This window comes from Desmodus rotundus, chromosome 5 (genome assembly GCF_022682495.2).
Source record: "Desmodus rotundus isolate HL8 chromosome 5, HLdesRot8A.1, whole genome shotgun sequence".
Classification (NCBI taxonomy): domain Eukaryota; kingdom Metazoa; phylum Chordata; class Mammalia; order Chiroptera; family Phyllostomidae; genus Desmodus; species Desmodus rotundus.
This window is the reverse complement of record NC_071391.1, coordinates 52374620-52399418: the sequence shown is the minus strand read 5'-3', so window position 1 is coordinate 52399418 and position 24799 is coordinate 52374620. Positions and strand designations below refer to the sequence as shown.

General features: G+C 39.6%; 1 pseudogene; it reads left to right on the top strand.

Moving 5' to 3' along the window:
* Window positions 1-13554: 13554 nt before the first annotated feature.
* On the top strand, window positions 13555-14285 carry LOC128780887 (small ribosomal subunit protein eS6-like; annotated as a pseudogene).
* Window positions 14286-24799: the final 10514 nt, after the last annotated feature.

Below are 24799 nucleotides of genomic sequence, written 5' to 3'. Positions count from 1 at the left end.
TCCCATCCCCAGAGTGTTTCCCAGGATAAATGTTTCCAGGAACAGCTTAATAGGACCACTTCTGAAATAAAAGGACATTACTAAAGAGTTCTTAGCTCTTTACTTTTAGAGAGCAGGACCACATAATCAGATTTATGGTAATAGTTCTCACAGAAGTATAGAGAGTTCAAGTTCAGTGGCCTGAAGACCTTCAGATGATAATCACAAATCCCTAAAAAGGGAAAATAAGTGTCTAAATCAAGGCAGCAGGTGTAAGGATCGGGGCCAAGGGCAAATGTGCCCCACCCTCTCACCTCCCCTCTCTTCTCCTCCAGCACCACTCCTCCTTCTCACTACAGTTCTCTCACCCTGCCCTCCAGGTTCACTCAACTTCCAGACTGTTTGGCCTCCAAAACCTCAGAAAACCTCACAAAATCTCCCTCCCCACTTGGAATAGGCTCTTAATGACTCCCCAAAATATACATGTACCTACCTGTGCCTGAAGAACTTCTATTCATTATCTCATGGGTCATCTCAGGAGACTTTTCCTCCAGGAAGCACTCTCTGACCTCAGGCCTCCATGACGTGGGCTTCCACAACACAGTCTGATCCTTCACAGCACTCACCCCAAAGTTTGGTCCCAAAGTTCATCTTTCTCTCTCTAGGTTCTGAGATCCTGCTAGGCTAGAACCAGGTCTCACTCATCCTTCCATTTCCTTTACTGAGCTCAGAGGCAGACATACGGAAGTGGTGCAGTTAAGTTCCTTCTACAAATGAATGGCTTGTTGAAACTTTACGACAACCCTGGGAGGTAGATTTTATTTCTCCCACTTTATATATGAAGAAACAGAGTCCTCTGTGGATGAAGAAACTAAACTAAGTTAATGGCCACATTTAGTAGAGCAAAGACCATCCCCAAAGAGCATTAATTTTATTTTTGTGCTAAGCATAAAAGTAGTAACTTCTAAGGTCATATTAATTACATATCTGGAAGACTTCCAGTGTGACAACCCTATCTCCTCTCCATGAGTAAATTATGTTTCCTGAGCTCTGAACACTTGAAAAACACTGAGGAGCAGTAGGAGGTCAGCGAGGGCATAGACAGGAAAATGGGGATGTTATTGACAGAAGTATCAAGCAGATTCAGAAGAGGTTTGCAATAATTTAAAATGTAAGTCTTCTTTCAAATTCAGCTATCATGAAGTATCCATTTTACATCTGGATGTCTTCTTACCTCCAAGGAATGGTCCGGCTTAACAAAAAGCACAGAGAACTGGGTTTCAAAGAACTGAAAATGGGGTCAGGTCTGCCTAGCTGAAGGAGCTTGGGGCAGGAAGGGCCAGGACCTCAGTCTTAGAGAGCTCTGTGGGCCCCTTCCAGGAAAACAAAATGCCAAGGATCTATTCTAAATGGGAGTGTATGTGAATCCATAAAAGACAAGTGCCAAGGGCTAGGAAGAGAAGGGTGAACCCTGACAAGGAAGGCCCTGAGAGTTGCCAGGGAATGCTCGAAGAGTTCCCCCAACTCCTCCTTCTTCCTAGAGCCTCTTATGCATTTTGTGGGTGTAAAATATGAGACATTCTGGGGCACTGGAAGGTGTAAGCTGGAGCATACACCACAGGTAGAGCGCCACATTAAGAAATTTCAAGTGTAATATAAACTGTATTTGAAAACATTAATAAAAAAGAAATTCCAAGTGTTACTTTGTTTAATCTTCATAACATCCTTATGGGACATGCATTATTATCCCTATTTTACAAATCGGGAGGTTGAGTCTCAGAAAAGTTACCCAGCTTCTGTTCAAAGAAGAAAGAATGCATTCCCATCTATACGCTGTCAATATTCTCATAGTCCTAAAATAAGTAAATAAAAACCAATATTACATGCACTAGTACAGGTATTGCATGTCTGGTCTCTGTCTCTCTCCCCCTCCCCCTCCTCACAAAGAACACTGTTTTCCAGTATGCCGAAAATAGCTTCTCACTTTCCAGAACTGGAAAGAAAAAAGATTAAATTTAAGTGAGTAAAGCTTGTTAACTGTAAGACTATTAAATACAAGCTTTTAAAAATGAGGTATTGATGTTATGTTAATATGTCGTTTCTCATAATGGCTTGATGATGGCACTAATTCAGATTGCCTTCCTGTTGAGTACTAAGTTTATCAGCCATCCGAAGGGCTGCCATTTCTAAGGTTTGTTAGTTTAGTTCAGCAGAATATGCATAATGTTTAGAGCCAAGGTTATTTGGAAAGAGGGGCCTCCTGAGTGTTCTAGAAAGATGAGCGAGGGGAGTCAGAAGACCTGCGTCTGAGTCCTAGTTCCTCTCTAGAAGAGCTCAAATATACAATTGGAAACAAATAAGATAATATAAAAAGTACACTATAAAGAAAAAAGTGAAGGGGACTTGGAAGAGATTTATGTTGTAGCTGCTATTTTTCCCCAAGTTGTAGGCCCCCCGTACAACAAACCTTAATCTTTAAATCTACCGACCTCCCCATTGTCAAAAGATAGTCTTTTCATCAGAACATTAAGGTGCTTGTTATGCCAGTTGAAGCATTTTTATTTATGTTTTTGAAGGTCGTACTACCTCCGCCCATTTCCCAATATTCAGTCATTCCTTTGTTCCTTCAGCAAACCTAAATCCACCTCCTAAAATGCAGTTGTGTTATTATTACAAGGTTAATGATAAGGCCAGGGGAAGCCTGGCACGTAGGATAGAAGTGAATCACTAATCTTGTTATGATTTGCATTCTTGTAGGGCTTCATTGTTCTCCTGGTTAGCTGTGTACCAGATAGGCCCCATCTGGGCCGGTAGGGTGGAGAAAAGTAGAGTCCTTGAAGGGAGGGAAGTGCGGTTGGATTAGAATGCGTAAGACAAAGTTCTTGCTTGTTAGTGGCTGCTCACAGACTGGCAGGGACTATATACTTGCAAGAAATAAAACAAGTGGCTCTGGGAGCCACTGGTGTAGGTCATCTGCCTCTTTTTCAGGAATTAGTTATAACAGCCCCTACATGATCTCCTCACTCACAGTCTTGTTTCTTCCAATGCATATCCTAGCCACCAGATCTAATTGTCTTATTATATTAGTCACAGTCCCAATAGAAAAAAAGCATCATGCTAAAATTAGATCAGACAAAGTGGGTTCCATAAGGACACAAGTTAAAATGGTAGGGACAGGACTGCACAGCAACCCTGAGCTAGTGACAGTGAGATGCACCATCCTTAAGCCAGGAGTGAGGAGGAGGGAAACACCGCTGGAAGCAGGAAGGGAAGAGAACTGTAGAGCTGCCTTTCTTAGAGGGTCAGCAGTGAGGGTTGAGAGATAAAGCCTCTCTCAGGAGATCCTGCAGGAAGGGGGCCTGGAAATAAGTATCACAACTTCATTCTCTTCCCTTCGTCCCTCTCCTCTTCTGCTGGGGCATCTGGTGGCCAAACCAACCAGAAAGAGAGTGTAAGGGAGGCTGCTGTGGATGTAGTCAACAAGAAACAGAGTAGAAGGGATGGAGAGTAGATCTAGCACAGATTTTTTCATTTAAAGTCTACCTGCATGCTGGAAACACAAAGGAGTAGAATTGTTTCTACCCTGGAAGAACTACAGTCAAGGGAGAGTTTGAAGAAAAGCAAACCACAAAGGAATTCCCACCCCTGAGAATGCTGTAAGGAATTTATTTTCATTGATCTGGAGGTCTTTGACAAGGAGCGGCAGGCCTTGAGGACTCTGGAGTGCAGGGATTTAAAACAAGACACGAGTCTACCGTCTATGAACTCATTACTATTTGCAGAGAAAGACATGTAAATAGCAAACTACAATACACAAAGTCCCAAGGTCTTCCTTTCAACTGAGCCTTCTTTGCAAGGATCCACACACCCAGCTCATAAGGCACAATTAGTTCTGTCCATCTCGGTCCGTATTTGGATGGTGACTGGTTTGGACAGCAGCCTATGTTCATTAGGCTTAGAAAGTTTCCATGTCACTTAATTTGATTAATATCAGAGAAAACTCAATTAGACTTGTCAACTTTTTGCATATGACATTTAATATCTATTAAAATTATGTCACCTCCCTCAGCCAGGGGCCTTATCTCCAGTTTCTCCAGACCTTCAACTTGAGAATGCCAAACACCCAGACAAGGGAGCTGGAAAATGTGTGACTATCCTTCCCTCTAGACATTCTTAAAGCCAGTCTAACAATGACTTGAAAACAGTTTTCATGTTACTGTGCCCCTTACTTTTATTTTCCTAGAAAGCCATACTTTAAAAAAGAATAGGACAGGCTGAAATTTAATTGTTCAAATAGTACTACACAGAGAGATAGAGAAAGAGAACCTTCGTACGCAGAGAGAATAATTAGGTTAGTAAGCTTGTTTGAAGGTTATTCATATACCTGCTGTCACTTCCCAGCAACTACTCCATTTCTAGGTCAGAACAAGGCTGTGAGCTCCACAAAGAATACTATTCCAATTCTTAACAAAATAGACGAGAATGTAAAATTCTACTTACTAGTGGAAGCTCTTTATATGAGAAGCTTTAAAGCTCTAGGTGAAATTACTACAAGATGTAGCACACATAGAAATGTAATTGTGTAACTAACTATATCATTTCAAAACAGAAAAAGAGGCTTAAGGATTTCAGTATTTAATATCTGTGTTTATTGTGCTATTCTACAATAACTTCTGAGTCTTCTGCTTGTTCCACAATTTATATTCTGTCTACTGGAAAACTCAAATAATTGGCTCTTAAAAAGGAATATATATCAGATTCACTTGGAAGATTTCTTTTAAAATATACTCACATCCTGACGCAGTCAGGATGAGGCCTTGGAGGCTCCATTGGGTAAGGTATGCACAGGTCCTTGTAATGGGGGTCCCCAAATAAGAAAGATGCACGCGAATGCCCCCAGATAGTCCACACTGTTTTGTACTGCTGGGGATTTGCTCATGCTCTTTAATGACGATTATGCTTGCCTGTTTTCCTGGCAAACACTTTTCTGAAGTCTCACAAGTTCTCTGAAGCCTTCTCTATAACCCACAGATAATTGCCCATCTGTATATTTTATATACTTTTCTATTTCCACTGTCTCACACATTGTATGTGCTCAGTAAATGCTTGTTGAACAGAATGGAATTGCATGGATGTTGAATATATTGAGGTCATCTATTACTTCCTTGGCTTGTTACTCATAATTACTCTCCATTCAAAGATAGTTTATATAACACTTAAAAATTTAGTGGTCCCAGGTGCTTCAGGCTAATTGTGTCAGTACGTTATTAAAAGGAAAAGGAAACAAGAAGTCTACCAACCAAAAATAAAAATCATCCCAATTTTACTAACACCTGCAAGAGACATTAAATGAGATTCAATTTAACCAATGGCATGACTTGCAGATGTTTTTCATTCTCCTCCCTTCTCACTGTTCCCTGCCTTGCAGCCACCTAAGCCTTTTCTCTGCCTAGTTTTTACTTTCCCAAAGGCCTTACCTTTATGGGGTTATTTGCTTTTTCTCTCCCTCCTTTCTTCTTGTTTTCATTGGTTCTCTCTCTCATCTCTCACCTTCCACAAATTCAAGAAGCCAAATGTCATATCTACCCCCACCATCTCTTCCCAACACTTAGCCCAGTATCTCTCTGATCTCAGTTCTGTAACTTGCTCTGTGATTTTTAACAAACTAATAATTCTCCCCCGACACGGTTTCTCACTAATGGATAGTCCTCTGCAAATTTTCACTTTTGAGCCTCAAAAATGTCAAAATATAAAATTTGTGATGGGTTTTAAATGTTTATATTTTATGAATGAACACATTTAAGATAAAAATTTAAACGTGTCCCAAGAAAAAATACAGTATTTATAAAAATCCTCATTAATGGGCTACCAGAGCCAGTATGTTTTGTTAGTGGAACACATAATGAATTTCCCTTTCCTTCAGTACATCCAGGGTATCCCATCTGGGTGTCTGACCTAATTTACGTAAAACATAAAAAAAGGTCTCATTTGGGAAAAAAAAACCAAATTTTCCTTCTGATCATAAGTCTCACCACTGCTGATAAAGATCAGAGAGGAAAACACACAGAAATACTTGCATCCAGTCTGGAGTCAAACAGTGGCTCCTCAACGTTTTTTAGCTGTGTAATCTTAGGCAAGAAGTAAGCTTTCACTTCCAAAGAGGGCTCTCTTATCTTTGAAAAGATGGTTATGTTTTCATTTCCTATAGGATCACTGGTTCCCAAGAAGAAGGGATGGATGGAATACTGACAGAAGGGCCTAAGTAGAGGGAGAAAGTAAAAATACCAGAAGGTCCCAAGCAAGGGCTCTGGAGTCACATGACTCATTTCCACTGACAGATAAGTTACTCATTGGCTGTGTGACTTCAGGCAAGTATCTTAGCCTCTCTGAGGCTCATTTTTGTCATCTGTTAAGTGACCATTTTAAAAGAATGGATTTCATTGGGCTGTGAGGACTAAATGGGCTAGATGACATAATGTACGAGCATAGACTGAATACTATATGTGGTTGTTTATTTAATACCATCAGTGTGTCTGTCCTTGCGTGGGGACCCAACACACTTTGAAAGGATGAAAGTATGATAAAGTGGAAGGTTGGAGGAAGAGATACGGAAGTGAAAACAACTTGAGGATTAGCCAGGCAGGACTCCAGTATCAGTATATGACACACCGTAAGGGGGTCAGAAAGGACAATAATGACCTCAGCTTTGTTCATTTACCTCATTGTTATAATCCAAGCCCTTGACATAGTTCCTAGCACACAGTAGGTGTTCCATAAATACTTGATAAATTCCCCATGCCAACAAACCTGCCATCTTGCATACAGTATGTCTTCAATGAATATTTTTAAAAGACTAAGAATAATAATTGTAACTATATTTATCTTTATTATGTGTCATGTTTTCTATGTATAATTCATTTAATTTTCTCTCTGATGCTATGAGATAGGCACTTTTACTACTCCTATTTTTCAGATAAAGGAAATAAGGTACAAGTTAGCCACTTCTGTGTTCACATAACTAAGAACTGGCAAGGCCAGGATTTGAACCTAGAGTCTGTGTCCCAGCCTCAGGAATATAGTTAGCTTTGCCTCTAGTTTTAGGCTTAATAATATCCCTGGAATTAATTCAATGGTTTTGGAATTGAAATAAGGTTCAATTTGCTAATCTGTAATTAGAGAGCATAATACTTGGCCTCCCTATCAAAAAGAATTATTTGGAACATCAGTGAAGCTAATGTGAACTGCCATAAAATATATTACATTTTACATTCTCTATACTGTAAAATAACTGAAAGAACATTGACTTTGGAGTTCAAAGACCTACATTCAAATTTTGGCCTCTTTTTATTAGTTTTATGGCCTTGGGCAAGTCATCCTTCCTTGCCTTTTTCATCCATAAAGTAAGAAATGTTATACTGACTTTGGGGGTTATCATAATCACAGCTGTGATAAAGCGTGTGATAAGCCAGAAAGCATTGCTCGGCCATGCAGGTAGACAATGACTAGACGCTGTCCAGTGAATGCTCTCATTTCTCCGTATGTAACAGGATTGTGTTAGCATTTCTGGAGTACCTACTAGGTATACATCTCACAGAGAGGGACTGAGTAAACACAGCTCCTGCTCCCGCACTCCCCATTCCCTCAAGTCACTTCAGAAGACCCGTTACCACCTCCTCCTCGGTAGTGTGCCCCCTCCAAGCAGCGCTCAGACTGCTTTCTGCCTCATCCTCTGTAAAAGTAACGTGTTTCCAGACTTGTGTTTTAATGAATATTTATGGTATAATTTACACTGGTGTGCAGCCCACAATGGCTCCTTTCTGCATTGTTAAAAGATCTGGAATTTTGGGTACCAGGGCAGTATTAGTGTCTGGTTCCCCTGGTTGCCATTCAGAAAACGTGTGCTGTCAAGTTTAGTGGAGTGGGGCCCCGGGGCCTGCTTCCCCCCGGAACAGAAGCCCTTTTGCAAAAGCTTTTGTTGTTGTCTTTCAGGTTCACATTTTGTTTCAAGAAATTGCCAATCCCATTTGACTGAAATAGTAACTTTAGGACATTTCAGCAACTCATTATGTCTTTTGTTACTTACTTCACTTGCAGGTAGAGTTCATTATATCCAAGCTGAAGTGAGTGAGTCCTGTAATAAAATAATTCTTTCCCTCCTTTCCTTCCTTCCTTCCTTTCTCTCTCTCTCTCTCTCTTTCCCTCCCTCCCTCCCTCCCTCCCTCCCTCCCTCCCTTTCTTCCTTCCTTCCTTCCTCCCTTCTTTCCCTCCCTCCTTTCTTTCCCTCCTTCCTTCTTTCTTTCCTTTCACTCTCTCAATCCCTCCCCCCGCCCTCTCTCTGTCTCTCTCTCTCCTGTAAGACAGATGGGATAGGATTTTTAGTCTATGTGAAGACAAGTGATTCTAAAGGCAGGGTGAGGGGCAGTTAGTAGTGGACAGAGACATTTTAGGCTATTAAAATTGAGGAAGTGCTACTGGCAACCAATGAGTAAAGGCCAGTGATGGTGCTAAATACCTAACAATACTAGCGAAGCCTCCCACAACAAAGAACTATCTCACCCCAACGTTAATAATACCAAAGTTGGGAACCGTTTGTGTAGAGAAAGTATTTTATCAATGACTCAGTTTCTAGGGCTATGTATAGCCTCCCCTGAAGAAAATTAGTGTCAAGTTTTCTACCAATTTGTTTTCTGGCCTCAAGGAGCTTAAGACAAATAGTGAATGTTTTTGAATACATATAAGCCTAGGTTTAAATCTGGTGCCACCGGATTTTGGCCATGTGACCTTGGACAAGGTGGTTCACATTCCTGATCCTCAATTTTCTCATTACTATAGGAGATATCATCAATAATATTTCAATAACTATATATGGTGCCAGGCTGATACTAGACATATGGGGGGATCACTCTGTAAGTTATATAATGTCCAATCACTGTGCTGTATGCCTGAAACTAATGTAATACCGAATGTCAACTGTAATCGAAAAAAAACCTATAACACCTATTCTGGTGATCTATTATGCAGATTACATGAAATGACACGGATCCTGGCCCATGTCATGGGATCTGTGTGCTATGGCTGAGACAGACAAATTCGCATGGATTACTGAGTCCTATGGGGGAAAAGGGACAGCACCGCCACTCTCTCAAGAAGAGCACCTCGACCCTTGTCTTGACAGGCTTTTATTGCTTTTCTGGGCCCATTACATTGAGGATGATCCTCATTTACTATGCACAGGTTCGCTTTAGGAGGTTACTGAAAACAAAGGAGAGGGTGTTGCTAATTACATAAAAAAGGAAGGATATTTACAAATGTAAAGGGAAAAGTGGTTGAACTGGTTACACTAGTCCTTGGAAGGTTTAGCATGGATTTTAGGAAGTTACTTTAAAGATATGCAGTAAACCTTTGCTGCCTCTATTCAGGGTGGGGAATTTTTAGCGAAAGCAAGCCTCTTAGCGGCCCAGGTACAATGCAGGCCTGATTTCCTGTGAGAGAACCTATCTGTGGGTGTGGGTCCTGTGTGCTGGACCCCGCTCACCACTGTCCTTTCTGAGTGGGAGCTGGGCCCATGCCACAAAGAACAGTCTTCTATAATGAAATAATATATTTATACCCCTAAAAATGTCCAATACAAAGCAGGCTCATAATAAATACTATTTGTATATTTTTGTAATAATGTGTAACTGAAATGATCACTAGAGACCCTTAAAACTGTCCTACTCACGCCATGTGTTAAGTTCCCGTGAAGACTCAGGATGCTTCCCCTATTTACACACAGCTTCCATCTACAAGGGAAGGACAAAAAACGGAGTCTTGCAACCAGGTGCTGCGTGAGCGTACCCAGGGTCCTGCTACCTTACCTAGGAGTAGGGGAAGACTGGCTCAAGGAGAAGATGACCGGCTTAAATTTAAATTGTTGTGATTCTGAGTTACCTAGTAATTCTCCAATAATCTGTTAACTTATTCCACTTTCTCACTGGCCTCAGTCATTTATTCCCTCAGCAAAATATTGATATTGATATTTATATTAGTAGCAATTGCATTGATGGTTTAATTAAAATTTGAACATCCTATCCAATATCAGGCAGCCGCTGTGTTTTATATCCACTCATATTTCAAAAGCACAGAATGTTCCCTTTTTTGAAGGTAAGTTGGCCATATCTGCTTTGGGTGGAACAAGAAGGCCAGAAAGGCTGTATTAATAGAATGGGTGAATGTCCATTGATCTCGGTGAGTGGCACATTGATGACTTCCACACATCTACAAAGGACAGGCCCAGAAAGGTATCCTTAATTACAACAATTGCAAGGAAATCTCTAGTTGAAAGTATTTACTGTTAGTGGTATAAGGTCAGTCATCTTCTTACTTATGAATCTATTTATGTTCCTATGAGCAACTAAGTAGATAGTTAGATCAATGTGCTCTTAGCCTGCAGTTTCCCATTTCTGATAAAGATATTGAACTAACATTGGAGGGTTGAATTATGTTTGAATGGAAAATGGTCTACCATTTATGTAGACACTAAATAATGATATCCCTGATTTGTGGCTGTTACAGAAAATTAAAAGAAGAGATGAAATTGCAAACTACCACAGGACATGAAAGGATTTGGTTAGAGAAAAGTTGGAAATAACTCTAGGGTTTCTCCCTGGAGTGGGAGCGATTACTATCATGACTCCATTGAATTGTGTTCAGCTAATGGATTCATGGAAGATACACATCCATTGTGTGTATCCATCTCTCATGCTCCGCTGTGAACACCTTAGGGGGCAGGAACAGAATTTGAATCATCTTAGTCCACTCAGTGTCCAGCACTGTGCCTGCTATGCAACAGGCATTCAATGAGTATTTGCTGAGTAAATGATTCCTGACCTCTCTCTTTTACCCACACCCCACATCCAATCCTTCGGTAAGTTGTGTTAGTACTACCTTCAGAACACATTCCTAAATCTATTACTTCACTTCCACTGCTTCCTCCTTCATTCAAGATGTCATCATTTTTTTACCTGAACTACTCCAAGTAATTACTCATCTACCCTTATGCACCTACCACTTTACTCTCATCCCACCATCTCCCAGACACCTGAGTGAATCAGTGGTTCCAGTGCTCAGAATTCCCCAGGAGCTTCCTAACTCTCTCACTTTAAAAGGTGAGGTCCTTACAAAGTACAAGGCCTTGAACATCGATACTCTCTCTATTATTTACTCTGTTACAGACATACTGGCCTCCTTGTTTATTATTCTTCAAAGTACGAGCAAGCTCCCATCTTAGAATGTTTGCCCTTTCTGTTCCCTCTGCCTTGAATAATTATCCATATGAGTTCTCTTGGTTCAAACCCTTTCTTAATTATGCCCTATACTATCCTATACTGTACTCTATAGAGCTCTATACTACTCTGTACTATACTCTATAGAGTATATATTCTATACTATAAGAGTATAACTCTACTCTATAGAGCTCTTAAGTACTCTACACTATACTCTGTATAGTTCAGAGTGGTATAGATCTCTGCTCTATACTACTCTATCTAAAATATAGCAGCCTCATCATTTTTATCCTTCTCTTCTCTTGCTTTATTGTTACTCCATAGTAGTTATCCTACCTGAAATTATATATTTATCTGTTCATTCTCTGTTCCCTTTACTAAAATGTAAACTACAGGTAGGGACATTTTTGTTTGCTGCTTAATAAGAGTAGCTAGAATTTAGGAGCTGCTTTGTCATGTGCTAGATGAATGAATGAACAGAATGAAGGAGAGAAGGCCAGTGTAGATGGGCCATAAGTGAGCAAAGGGAAGAGTGGACCACAGTAGGCAGCAGGCAGAGAGCAGATTATGTTCACCTGTAAATTCTGCTCGAAGTTCGGATTTTATTCTAAAGGTCAATAGAAAAGCCCTTGAAGTGTTTTATGTGGCAAAGCAATATAATATAAATTATGGTTTTGAAATATTAGCTACTTGTAATAAAATAAAATAAATCAACTGCTTTGTACATAGTAGATGGAAGGAGAGCAAGAATAAAAATAAAGAAACAAATTACAAATGTCTTAAAGCAGCACAGGTAAGAGGTGGGGATGGAATGGCCCAGAGTAGTGGCCATGGAAACAAAGAGAAGTGGACAGGCTCGGAGTCTTTCCCAGATAATAGGACTTGACCACAGACTGAATAAGGGGGTGGGGGGGGAAGAAGAAGGAAAGAGAATAAATGTTACCCCTTGATTTTCAGTTTGAACAAACTATTACAATATTGTTTATAAGGAAAGACAGGGGAACATTCATTTTGTGTGAGAGTGTCAAACCTCTGCTTTGAATACTGTTTTGAAACACTTTAAAGTTTTAATTAACTACTAGATATTAAAATAATGGTGGCCCAGAGGACTTGATATACAAGCCTGGAAGTGAGAGAGATCTGAGATACAATTAAATATTTGAGATCCAAAAAACTGTACATGACAAAGTCATGGAACCAAATGAGATTTTTAAGAAGAGAAGTAAATAGAGAAGCCTTAGCCCGTATTCTCACTGAAAATAGATCAGAGTAAATACCCTGACAACCATTCAGCTTATTCCCTAAGCAGGTGACATAAGCAAATGTGGAGGAGAGTCTGGCAGGAAATCCAAACTCCAAAGAGAAGCTGATAAAAAAAATACCCTCAGATATTTGCATCTCTACATTAGTAAGTGAAGGAATCAGAACTGTTTAAGGAGAGAAAGGGTATAACAAGGGGCAAGGGGTTTAGATAGTTTAGAAAATTATAGGGCCAAAGGGAGAGGTCTCCCTGAGGTCTAAGAACTGTCAGAGTGGTAATATTTGAGAATGTGACCTAAAAGTTTAAGAAGTTGTCAGAGATGTGATGCCATGAACACCTATATCATGAAGTTGCCTTTGGATCTGGCAGTTTGTTCTCAACCCTCTGTTAATGCAATCACTCAGACTGACATCAATTGCAAGTCTTTATCAATTAATGTGTATGAAAGTCTGTCCTTCCAAGATTCCCTAAGTGCCTGATAGTAATTGCTCATAACTAGCAAAAGGTTCTTTTCTTTTTTTGTCTTGCATCACAATTCTCCCTCTCCCTCTCTCTGTCTCTCCCTCTCTCTGTCTCTGTCTCTCTCTTTCCTAATCTGAATGCTTGGTGCCCTGTTACCATCTCTGCCAACTATTTCTAACTGAGTTCCTGTGCTTTCCCAAGCAAGGTACACTGTTTGGGAGAAGAACAACTTCTTGGCTGAGGTCCTAGATGAAAATAACCCCCATCACATAGCACCCTGTTAGATCCTGTGTAATGCCATTTACTACTCTTTATGCCTAAATATCTCCAGGATAATCCTGTTTAATCACTTTAGTCTATATTACTACCTGGAACAGTAAACAAGTTAGTAGGTGCTAAATAAATACTTGTTGAGTCATTAATGGATTCATACTTTTAACACATGTGACTTCCATTTCCACATTGTGCATTACCCAAAGGAGAGCCAAAGCTGACGGTTGAGGTAATCTAAACAGTGATCTATAAATTTAAAGATATTCATTACCACCTCTTTTTTGTGGCACCTCAGAGGTGGTAGTCTGCTTCAAGATGAAGCTGAACATCTCTTTCCCAGCCACTGGCTGCCAAAAATTCATTGAAGTGGACAATGAGCACAAACTTTGCACCTTTTATGAGAAGTGTGTGGCCACAGAAGTTGCTGCTGTTGCTCTGGGTGAATAATGGAAGGGCTATGTGGTTTGAATCAGTGGTGGGAATAACAAACAATGTTTCCCCATGAAGCAGGGTATCTTGACCCTGGCTGTGTCCACCTGCTGTTGAGCAAGGGGCATTCCTGTTATAGACCAAGGAGGACTGCAGAGCAAAAGTGCATATCAGTTCAGGGTTGCATTGTGAATGCCAACCTTAGTGTTCTTAACTTAGTCATTGTAAAAAAAGGGGAGAAAGATATTCCTGGTCTCACTGATATTAGTGTGCCTCATCACCTGGGGCCAAAAAGAGCTAGCAGAATCCACAAAATTTTCAACCTCTCTAAAGAAGATGATGCCCGCCAATATGTTGTGAGGAAGCCCCTAAACAAGGAAGGTAAGTACCTAGAAGCAAAGCACCTAAGATTCAGTGTCTTGTTATTCCATGTGTCCTACAACACAACCATTGGCGTATTGCTCTGAAGAAACAGCATACTAAGAAAAATAAGGAAGTATGCTGAACTTTTGGCTAAGAGGATGAAGGAGGCCAAAGAAAAACACCAGGAACAGATTGCCAAGAGATGTAGGCTGTTCTTTCTGAGAGCTTTTACCTCTGAGTCTAGCCAAATATGACTTCTTCATAGAGTAACAAATAAATAAGAAAAAAATTAAAAAAAAAATATTCGTCCTCTAACAATGGAGAATTTCTTGAGCAAACATACTGTAGATATTTGCTATTGTTTTCCATCTTTTTGTATTACCTAAAAAACACAATTATTTATAATGTATGACCTATTTGTATAAGCTCTGTCCAGAAGATGTCCAGCCATGTATATGAAAAGTAGAAATATTTATTGAAGAAGATACAAGATATAAGAAACATTGTACATAGGACAATGATGCCTAAATCCCCTTCAAGGTACATACCTTGGGACCTCACACAATTCTCCCAATCTCCATCCACTGCCCCATCATATTTTCCTGAATCTTATCAAATGGTCTGAAATATCTTCCCTTTCAAAGATGATTTTAGTTTTGGGAAAGTGCAAAAGTCACAGGGTGCTACATCTGGGATGTAGAGGGGCTGAGTCACCTGGGTGATTTGATGTTTCACAAAAAAACTCTGCATGAGACATGATGCATGAGCAGGCATGTTGTTGTGATGAAGCTGTCAGTCACCAGTTGCTCATAGCTGTAGTCTGCTGAATTATCCTAATAGTTTCCACAGAGGAATGTTCGAGCTTAATGCAAAAGTTATTGCAGATTTGTTGCTCTACTTGCTCAGTCATTTTGAACATGATGGCCACACGGTGCACATGCTCACTCAATGGCATTTACAGACACTGACTAATAGAGTGAAGTTATCATTTTTCATGCATGCACATTCCAGTCCACTCTCGTTGGCTGCCCAGCTACATAGATGTCACACATACTATTCTCATTATATTAACAATGGCTGGACCTTTTCTAGACATACCTCATATATTAACAGTATTTGTTCTTGCAAAATAATGCATACTTTGAATATATGCTCCAGACCTGCTACTATTTCATTTCGCATGGACAATTCATTAAATTCTTTGTTCCTTTGTGGATTATCATTGTTTGGTCATTCCCTCCAGCAGAAGATCCAGGTTGCTGATAGGCAGCATCAAAAATAGGCTGGCTCAGGTAACTAGACTTCTAAGGGACTGAGGCTAAGGTTTATCCCTGTTGCTGGACCTACAACGGTGCCTTGACAAATAACAGTTGCTCAAAAATATTCCTGAATAAATTAATGGGGAGACAGTCTTTTATAGGAGCTATACCTCCTACTAACAGCAAGAGAGAATGGAGAGCTAAGAATCCAGTGATTCTTGTTTGTGAGTGTGTGCCTCTATGCACATGGTGGGAGGGTGGCACCAAATCAAAGATTGTATCAGATCAAACCAGAAGGCTATATTGGAAACTGCAATATAGAATAAGAAGGCAGAAAGTTAAGAGATTGAAAGAGAAAAAAAAACAGAATACAGCAATTCTCTTTGAGTAGCTTTCACTGAATTGTTTCCTTCATTAGCTTTTATGGTCTCTGAGAGTTAATCATTATATTTAATGCTTCAGAAGAAAAGAAATAATCATATTTAGCAATGGGACTTGTGAACATTAAGAACATACTTTGAAGTGGACATAAAAGTCTTTGTAGCAAGCTTAGATAAGTGAGGCAATGTAGAGTTTAATCAATGGGTTAGGTATCTCAGGTTATTGGAGAGAAATGTTCTTTTATGATAAAAAGAGATATGCTGTGTAGTGGTCTAGATGCTTTTGTGAGGCCAGAAATGATAGGCAGACCCTCCAGTAAATTAATTGTGTTCTTCCAACCACAACATTTATTGGGTATCCACTGTGGAGCTATCACTATTCTTGGCACAGGGGATAAGGTGTGGGCAAAGCAAAGGCCCCTGCTCTCATGGAGTTTCCATGCCAGGGAGTTGGTTGATTTATTAGAAGCACAAAGTGTCCAGGCTAATTGATTAACACATAAAGAAAACATAAGCATATCATTATAATTTGCATTAAGAAACATTGAAAAATTGACAGTATTATCTGAGTAATATTGATATCTGTTGACCTATATCTGTAATTCTGGGTCATATTAAGGTGCTAGAGATTTAAATGTTAGAAATGACCCAAATCCTGGGACTAGAAAGAAGGGCTAGATATCCTATAGACTGAATATTCAAGTTCAGAATCTAACATATAGTAGATATACAATCAATGTCAATTTCCTGTTTCTTTTTTTTCTTTGGTTGTATCTTTTTTCCCTTATAAAGTTGTGAGGAATGTCATCTTATTTAAAACTGAGAGAAACAAAAATATATGCACAAAAAGTATGAGAAATAAGTTTTAAAATATGTACTAATATAATTTATTTTAGTCAAGTGGGTAACCTAGTTCAACCCTACTTTAGTAAAAGAAAAATGAAAGGAAGAGATCCTCTTGAGACATGATTAACTGTCAGTCATTTTTCTATGAGTGACTGAAGGTCAAAGACAAGTGGAAGAGTTCTGATCCTGCTGATTAAATCAAGAGCACAGGTTTGAAGGGCAAGGATGGAAGATTAAGTTAAATCATAGAAATTCAAGCAGATGAAATAACAATTACGTTGATTAGCCTATGTCCTGCCAGAGAAGAGGAACATTTTTAGAACACCACTTTGCCATCAGTGTGGCATTAACAACCCAATTTTGTAAGTCCTATTCAATTCATCCACTCAACAGATATTTATTGAGTGCCCACTATGTGGCAGAAACTGTTCTAGACCCTGGGAATAGAGCCATGATCAGTCAGACAAAGTCTGTGTCTTCATACAGCTTATAATAAAGTCCTGGAAGTTGACAATAAACATATACATACATAAGGTGTTAGTGTGATAAGTATGAATCAAAAATAAGTTAGGCTCTGAAATCCCAGAACAATATTTATATCACATGTCTTTGGCCAAGTAAGTTAAGACCAGAAACCATTCAACTGAAGAAAGAAATAAGATTAGACTCCACCTTTTAAAAAGACGAGTAGCAAGTATTTACAGTCATCTTTAATCTAGCACAAAAGTCCTTAGAGGTTGTGAGCAGGGGAATGATACAGTCGGACTAAAATTTTAAAAGCGCACTCTTACTACTCAACTGTAGAGGGGTTGGTGCAAAGATAAAGCAGGAAGATCAATTGTCTATATTTAATCCTAATTTACTTCCAATTTTTGGGCCTCGACTCTCAGTACAGTTGTGGGAAAAAATTAATAAGTGTGATAGCAGCCAGGAGTGCATATTGATTGATTTTTTTTCACATGGGATATTCTATGTGTGATGCAATTTTATTTGCTGTTCGCCCAGTATTTTATGAGTACTTATGATATGCCAGGCATTGGGGACACTGTGATAAGCAGCCATAACCCTTATCTTTAAGGAACAATACATATATGTTCCTTAAAAAAAGAAAGGAAACATATAACATGCAAATTTCAACATACTTTCCAAATGACCTAGTATTAGTCAGATTTTTGATTTCTCATCGTTCATTAGAAAATGTCAACCTGCTCATCCAACTCATTTTCAGAATATAAAAACCCATCCTTTTCCACAGTATAGAATGTCTTTTTAGATCAGGGGTGTCAAACTTATTTTCACCAGTGGCCACATCAGCCTCACAGTTGCCTTCAAAGGGCCGAATGTAATTTTAGGATCGTATAAATGTAACTGCTCCTTAACAGTTAAGTGAGAGCTCAGTGCTGCCTCCGGGTAGAAACAAGGTGCCGGGCCGGATAAAACAAGGTGGAGGGCCGTATTTGGCCCATGGGCCTTGTGTTTGCCACCTGTGTTCTAGATTCTCATCATAGGTTGTCATCTTGAGATTACTCTTATACTGAAATTTATGAAAGCTCAAATTAGCAAACTGATGATTTGTCTAATGTGTGTGGCATCTGAGCACTTCTAGAGGAATTTGGTGGAGGAACTTGAACAACTAGAAGGCTACACTCTAGTTTGGCCCTATCAGCCTAGTCCTTCTCTTAAATTTAATTGAACATCTATGGCTTCTTCACTTAGTGGAATCATAAATGTTTAAGGATCAGCTAAACATGACACCTTCTCCAAGAAGTCTTTCTTGAATCTTGTCAGTGGAACTTCCATAGTAGATTGTGTTGACTTCTGTTAGTATATTTAAAAATGCATTTAACTCTTCCATTTTATATAATCAATGGCAATCATTAATAAAGAAGTTGTAGAACTATACTTTTAAGTACCTACTATGTGTCAGACATTAGGAAAGATTAGGTTTCTACATTTTCCCTTAATGTTCATGGGAATTCTTTAGAGATAGTTGATATTACATACATTTATAGATAAGGAAACAGGTTCAGAGAATTTATTTTATTTATTTTTTATTTTTTTATTTTTATTTTTAAAATTACTTTATATTGTTGTTCAATTACAGTTGTCTGTTTTCCCCCCACCATTCCCCCTCCCAGCCAAACCCACCTGCCTCCCTTGCTTCCATCCTCCCCCTTGGTTTTATCTATGTGTCTTTTACAGTAGCTCCTGAAAACCCTTCTGCCCCATCCCCTCCCCCTGCCCTCTGGCTATTGTTAGAATGTTCTTAATTTCAATGTCTCTGGTTATATTTTGTTTGCTTTTCTCTTTTGTTGATTATGTTCCAGTTAAAGGTGAGATCATATGGTATTTGTCCCTCACCACCTGGCTTATTTCATTTAGCATAATGCTCTCCAGTTCCATCCATGCTGCTGCAAAGAGTAGGAGCTCCTTATTTCTCTCTGCTGTGTAGAATTCCATTGTGTAAATGTACCATAGTTTTTGATCCACTCATTTACTGATGGACACTTAGGTTGCTTCCAGCACTTGGCTATTGTAAATTGTGCTGCTATGAACATTGGGGTGCATAGGTTCTTTTGGATTGGTGTTTCAGGGCTCTTAGGATATAATCCCAGGAGTGGAATTGCTGGGTCAAAAGTCAGTTCCATTTTTAGTTTTATGAGGAAATTCCATACTGTTTTCCACAGTGGCTGTACCAGTCTGCATTCCCACCAACAGTGCACTAGGGTTCCCTTTTCTCCTCATCCTCTCCAACACTTGTTTGTTGATTTGTTTATGATGGCCATTCTGACTGGCGTGAGGTGGTATGTCATTGTGGTTTTAATTTGCATCTCTCTGATGGCTAGTGATGCTGAGCATCTTTTCATATGTTTCTGGGCCCTCTGTATGTCCTCCTTGGAGAAGTGTCTGTTCAAGTCTTTTGCCCATAAATGACCGCAAATAGCTGCAGCAATTTTGAGAAAGAAGAACAAAGCAGGAGGGATCATAATACCTGATATCAAACTGTACTACAAGGCCACTGTAATCAAAACAGCTTGGTACTGGCATAAAAGCAGACACATAGACCAATGAAACAGAACAGAGAGCCCAGAAATAAACCCAAGTTTCTATGGTTAATTAATATTTGACAAAGGAGGCAGAAGCATAAAATGGAGTAAAAATAGCCTCTTCAACAAATGATGTTGAGAGATCTGGACAGCTACCTGCAAAAAAAATGAAACTCAATCACCAACTTACACCATACACAAAAGTAAATTCAAGGTGGATAAAAGACTTAAATATAAGTTGTGACACCATGAAAGTCCTAGAGAAAAACATTGGCAGGAAAATCTCAAACATTCCACGTAGCAAGATATTCACTAATATGTGCCCTGAAGCAAGGGACATAAAGGAAAGAATAAACAAATGGGACCTCATCAAAATAAAAAGCTTCTGCATGGCTAAAGAAAACAGCACTAAAATGAAAAGAGAACCAACTGTATGGGAAAACATATTTGCCAATGATACCTCAGACAAGGGTTTGATCTCTGAAATATACAAAGAACTCACACAACTCCACTCCAGGAAGACAAAAAAAAATTTTTTTAAAGGTTCAGAGAGTTTAAATGATGTTACCCAGAGTTACACAGTTAACAGAGTAGTATAGGATCAGGCTTCAACCTCAGCTCATTTTGGCCCTTGTAGTGTCTTGAATGTCCACCAGAGCTTCATGTCCTCTTGGGACCTTAGAATGGGACCTTATTTAGAAATAAGGTCTTTCCTGATCTAATTAAGATAGTCATCGAGGGAAGGTTTAAGGTGGGCTCAGAATTCAATTAGAGTTTCCTTATAAGAGTCAGGAAGAAAATCACAGAGAAACAGAGCCAGCAGAGAGGAGGTCCTGTAAGTACAGAAGCAGAGATTGGAGCAATGTTGACATAAGCTGAAGAATACTGGGAGCCACCAAAAGCTGGAAGAGATAAAATGGAATTTCCCCTAGATCCTTTAGAGGTATTGTGGCCCTGCTGACCACTTAATTTTGGACTTTTTGGCCTCCAGAACGGTGAGAGAACAAATTTCTATTGTTTTAAGCCATTTGATTTGTGGTGCTTAGTTATGGCAGCCCTAACAAACTAATACAGGCCTAAAACCCATTATCTTTCCTTAAACCTCTTTCCATTTCAGGGATCTACTTTGACTTGTCCTAGGATTTCAGGGTAATCTTTTCCCTCTCCCTTTGGACTTTCAACAATGTCACGTCAGCAACTGCTCCAGAAGAGGAGTAAAACTCACAGAGGGAAATATATCAGGACGATTGTGGGTGCAAGTTGAAGACATTCAAAAGAGTGTGTTTAGAAGGGGAATTTATTGGCTCTCATCACCAAATGGAAGAAGAGCAGTGATGTAGGGAGGCCTGTAACCTGACGAGACCCAGTGTCTGGAACCCCACCAGGTCTCTCCCTCCCTGTCCCATTTCTTCTTTCCTTTGCATGTTTTCTTCATCTTTCAGCCAACAGAGAGGCAGACAGTTCCTGGGGCTCACAACTAGCAAATTAGGCTGCCATGAAGGAAGAGACCTTTTCTGGATTTCCAACTTGAAAATTCCTGGAGAAGATTTGTGATTTGCCCAACCCAGCCCACATTCTTACATTCATGTCAAGGAGGCAGAGCTGAGATTTACTAGGACCATGCAGTTATAGCAAGCGGAGGGAGAACTTCCCCCAAAGTGGGGTGTTGTTATCAAAGGAAAGGTGTGAAACCGAGGCCGATATAGATGTAGATACGATGTAGATCATTTCAATGCAAATTGTACTCACATTCTCTCTTGGATAAGACTTCTGCTTGCAAAAGGCACGAAAAGAGTGAAACCAATATATAGACTTCTTGACTATATGTTTCTGAACCACTTAATATGAACATCAATAAAGATGTGAGAATGTAATATGAGCCTGTCTTCAAAGGGGCCAGTTGCTGGCGAGAACTTGTTTGAATATGTGGAAATGCAATCAGTGGAACTTTTATTATCCAGATTATATCACAAGGATTACGTGCAAGGGAAGAGCAGTTCCAATAAAAAATAGGGATCTGATCTTTTTTCACACATTGCAGATTGCAGTATCTTCAGAGCTAACTTCCTCTCCGATTGCAAACAAAGCACCGGACATGGCAAAAGAGAAAAATGATGGAGAGAAGGGTGAACTGCTCTCCAGCAAAGCGGGCTCCTCCACAGGACCAGGCAGGCTCCGTGGGGTGGGAAACAGAATCACAGGGCCAAGTAATCTACTCTCGCTGGCAGGTCAGTCAAGTCTTCCTTTGGACAAATGGAGGACAAATCCCCAAATGTTTACTTCTTAGATGGATTTGATCATCTTTCAAGAGATTGGTTTGTGTCCAGAACCCAAGCAAGCTTGGAAAGGTCCTTCCTCTAACATATACGTACAGGTGCCCCCAGACTGAAAAGAAGGAAGCATGATTAAAATCTCTTGGAGCAGGTGATGTCAGGCCAGTCCACGTTAAGAGACAGCTCAGATGTCACCTCCCCGGTGACGCCTTCCTTGTGATTGTATAGTACTTTGTAATACCCCCATTATGACACATCTCACAACATAACTGTCTGCACGTGTTTGCTTCTCCCCAGTAGAATGAGTGTCTTCAGGTGAAGGGTCTTCCCTTCTTTATGTGTATAGCACCTAGACTGTATATAGTATTGGCTAAATGCATTTCTTTCAGTAAGAAGCTGAAGGAGGCAAGGAACTGAGGGGAGATGAAGGCAAAAAGTTAAGGTAATTTTTCTATTTCTCACTAGAAAAGAGAAAAAATGAACAGAAGAGAGATCCATAGGAAGTGATTATGTATCTCATTACAGGCTCTTGGAAAGACAGTTTCCAAGCTTTGCCTCATTTTATCATCTTCAAAGTGCCTTTATTTCCCAAATCCCTCCTGTAACAAGACAGGATATTAATATATAGCCCATGGGGGTGTGTACTATTATCTCCACTCTGTAGATGAGGAAACTTAGGCTCAGGGAAATTGAGAATAACCCAAGGTCACATAATCAATATTGTTTTATTCTCTCTGCCTCTGTCTACTAGGGATTTGAGACAACTTATAAGATTAAATAAAATAAACAGAAATATTGGCCAGTGCCAGTGCCAGGGAGGTAGCCTTTTAGTTAGCAGTGGGCCTTGATTTCATGTCCAGCTCTGGCCCTGTTCTGTACGGCACCACACCAAGAGCAGTGTAAATAATTAGGTCCCATGTCGAGTAAGGCATTATTACGGAGTAGAAGCAAGAAGAAAGGCTGTCAGGGGAAACAAAATTAAGCATGTGTTTTCTTTGTATTATTGACACCTACGAGGGCATTTGAATGATTTTCAATAATTTAGGGCTTAGATTTGATTTATATGGGGAGGGATTATCACAATAAGGAGTATTAAAGCTTCAGTCTAATGGAAGAAACCTCACTCTGAGCCCCACACCAACTCTCTAATAGCATAAAATAATCCAGCATTCCATAAAGATTGCATGATTACCACTGTAGTGGGATGAATGGGCCAGCGGCTAGTGTCCTCCGGCTGCTGCTGGGTGGTCCTGGTGCTCCTGCTCTGAGCCCCTCTGATGATGGCTTTCACTTTTAGGATGACTGGCTTTGGAGGGAATAAATTGCAAGTTGTATTTATGTGTATATATTTATGAATATATACACATATGCATATGTGCATATACATGCACGTGTGTATATATATCCTATATATATATATATTTATATAGTTTCCTACTAGTTCTAGGCCCTTCTTTAAGCACCTGATCTGGCCCACATTATGGGTCTTGGCATCACATCAAAGGTTAAAACTCCCATAATTTACTTTCTTTATTGTCTTCTCTCCTTCCAGCTGTGACCCCAACACTCCCACTATACACATTCCTACTCTAGTAGTTTTTGACTCTATATCTAAATTTGCTCCCTCGATTAATGTCAGAGGACTCTGAAAATTTTCTGAAAAGCTGGTTTTGGCCATACTGTATAACTTAAGTTTTGCTCTTGATATTTCATTGAGATTGATAGCAGATGGTTGTCTCATATAGAACAATCTTATTCACATATTACAATGCACATTTTCATGGAATTGGGTAGTTATTGTGGTGAGGACTATAACACTAGTGATCATAACAAGTAAAAATATAAAAGTTATTGAACTTTTACTCTGTTCCAGGCACTGTCTTATGTGCTTTTAATATTTCATTTCATTTTGTCCTCCAGAAAGCTTGTGAAATGGAATTATTATTCTCATTTTAATGACAAAATCTGAGGTTCTTCAAGGTTAATTACTTGCTCATGATGCCTTGTCCTTAAAGGTGAAGCAGTGAGATTGAAATTCATGAGATCTAATTCTAGGTGTCCAATTCCTTCAGATCCCCACATGGTCTCTTGGGTTCTAATCCATTTCATGGGCACTTACTATGTAGATGCAAAATTACAGAGAAGTTCTTATTCCCTCCCATCACTCATAGGAGCCTGACCACTGGAACAGAATGGTGAGCTTCTCTGAGGTCAAGACCTTGTCTTGGGCACTGAATACCTATGTGATGATAGGGGATATAATGGTGAGCAAACTCAGTGTCCCTGCCTTCCTAAGACTTACTGTTTTGAGGGGGAAATACATTAATTAGTAAATGCCAAAAAATCAATTGGAAAAAGGAGTAAGTACTATAATACAATGACAGGGATTCTGACTAGATGGGAAGATCAGGAAAAAAAATTGGACTAGGAAAGGTAAGTGCTCAAACATAAGGAATGGCCAATGAAGTGAGAACTTGGTGGTTATAAGGACCAAAGCAAGGCCACCATGGCTATAATTCCACAAAGAAGTCTAAGAGTGTCTCGAGATAAGAAAGGACCAGTTCATGCAGAGCCTTAGCACCCAAAAGCATTGACAAAGCCAACCTTGAATCTTGAACAAGGGAGGGACATGATCTGGTTTGTGTTTTTAGATGACCATTACCAGGAGGACAGATAGGACATGGGATTGGCAAAGGACATGGGGGAGGCAGGGAGCCAAGTTCTGAGAGTGTCAGCATTGTCCAGGTGAGATGACAGAGATGTCAGCTAATGTGATGATAACAAAGGTGGACAGAATCAGTCTTGTTTACCTCTATATTTATAGCATTTAGTATTGCTAGCATGTGCAGTAAATGTTTGATAAATGAAGGAATAAATTAATGATGCTTTTTAATGTCTCAGTAAGTTTGTCAGCTCTCATTTTACCACGTATCTTTGTAGTTTGCTTGAGTGGCCACATGAAA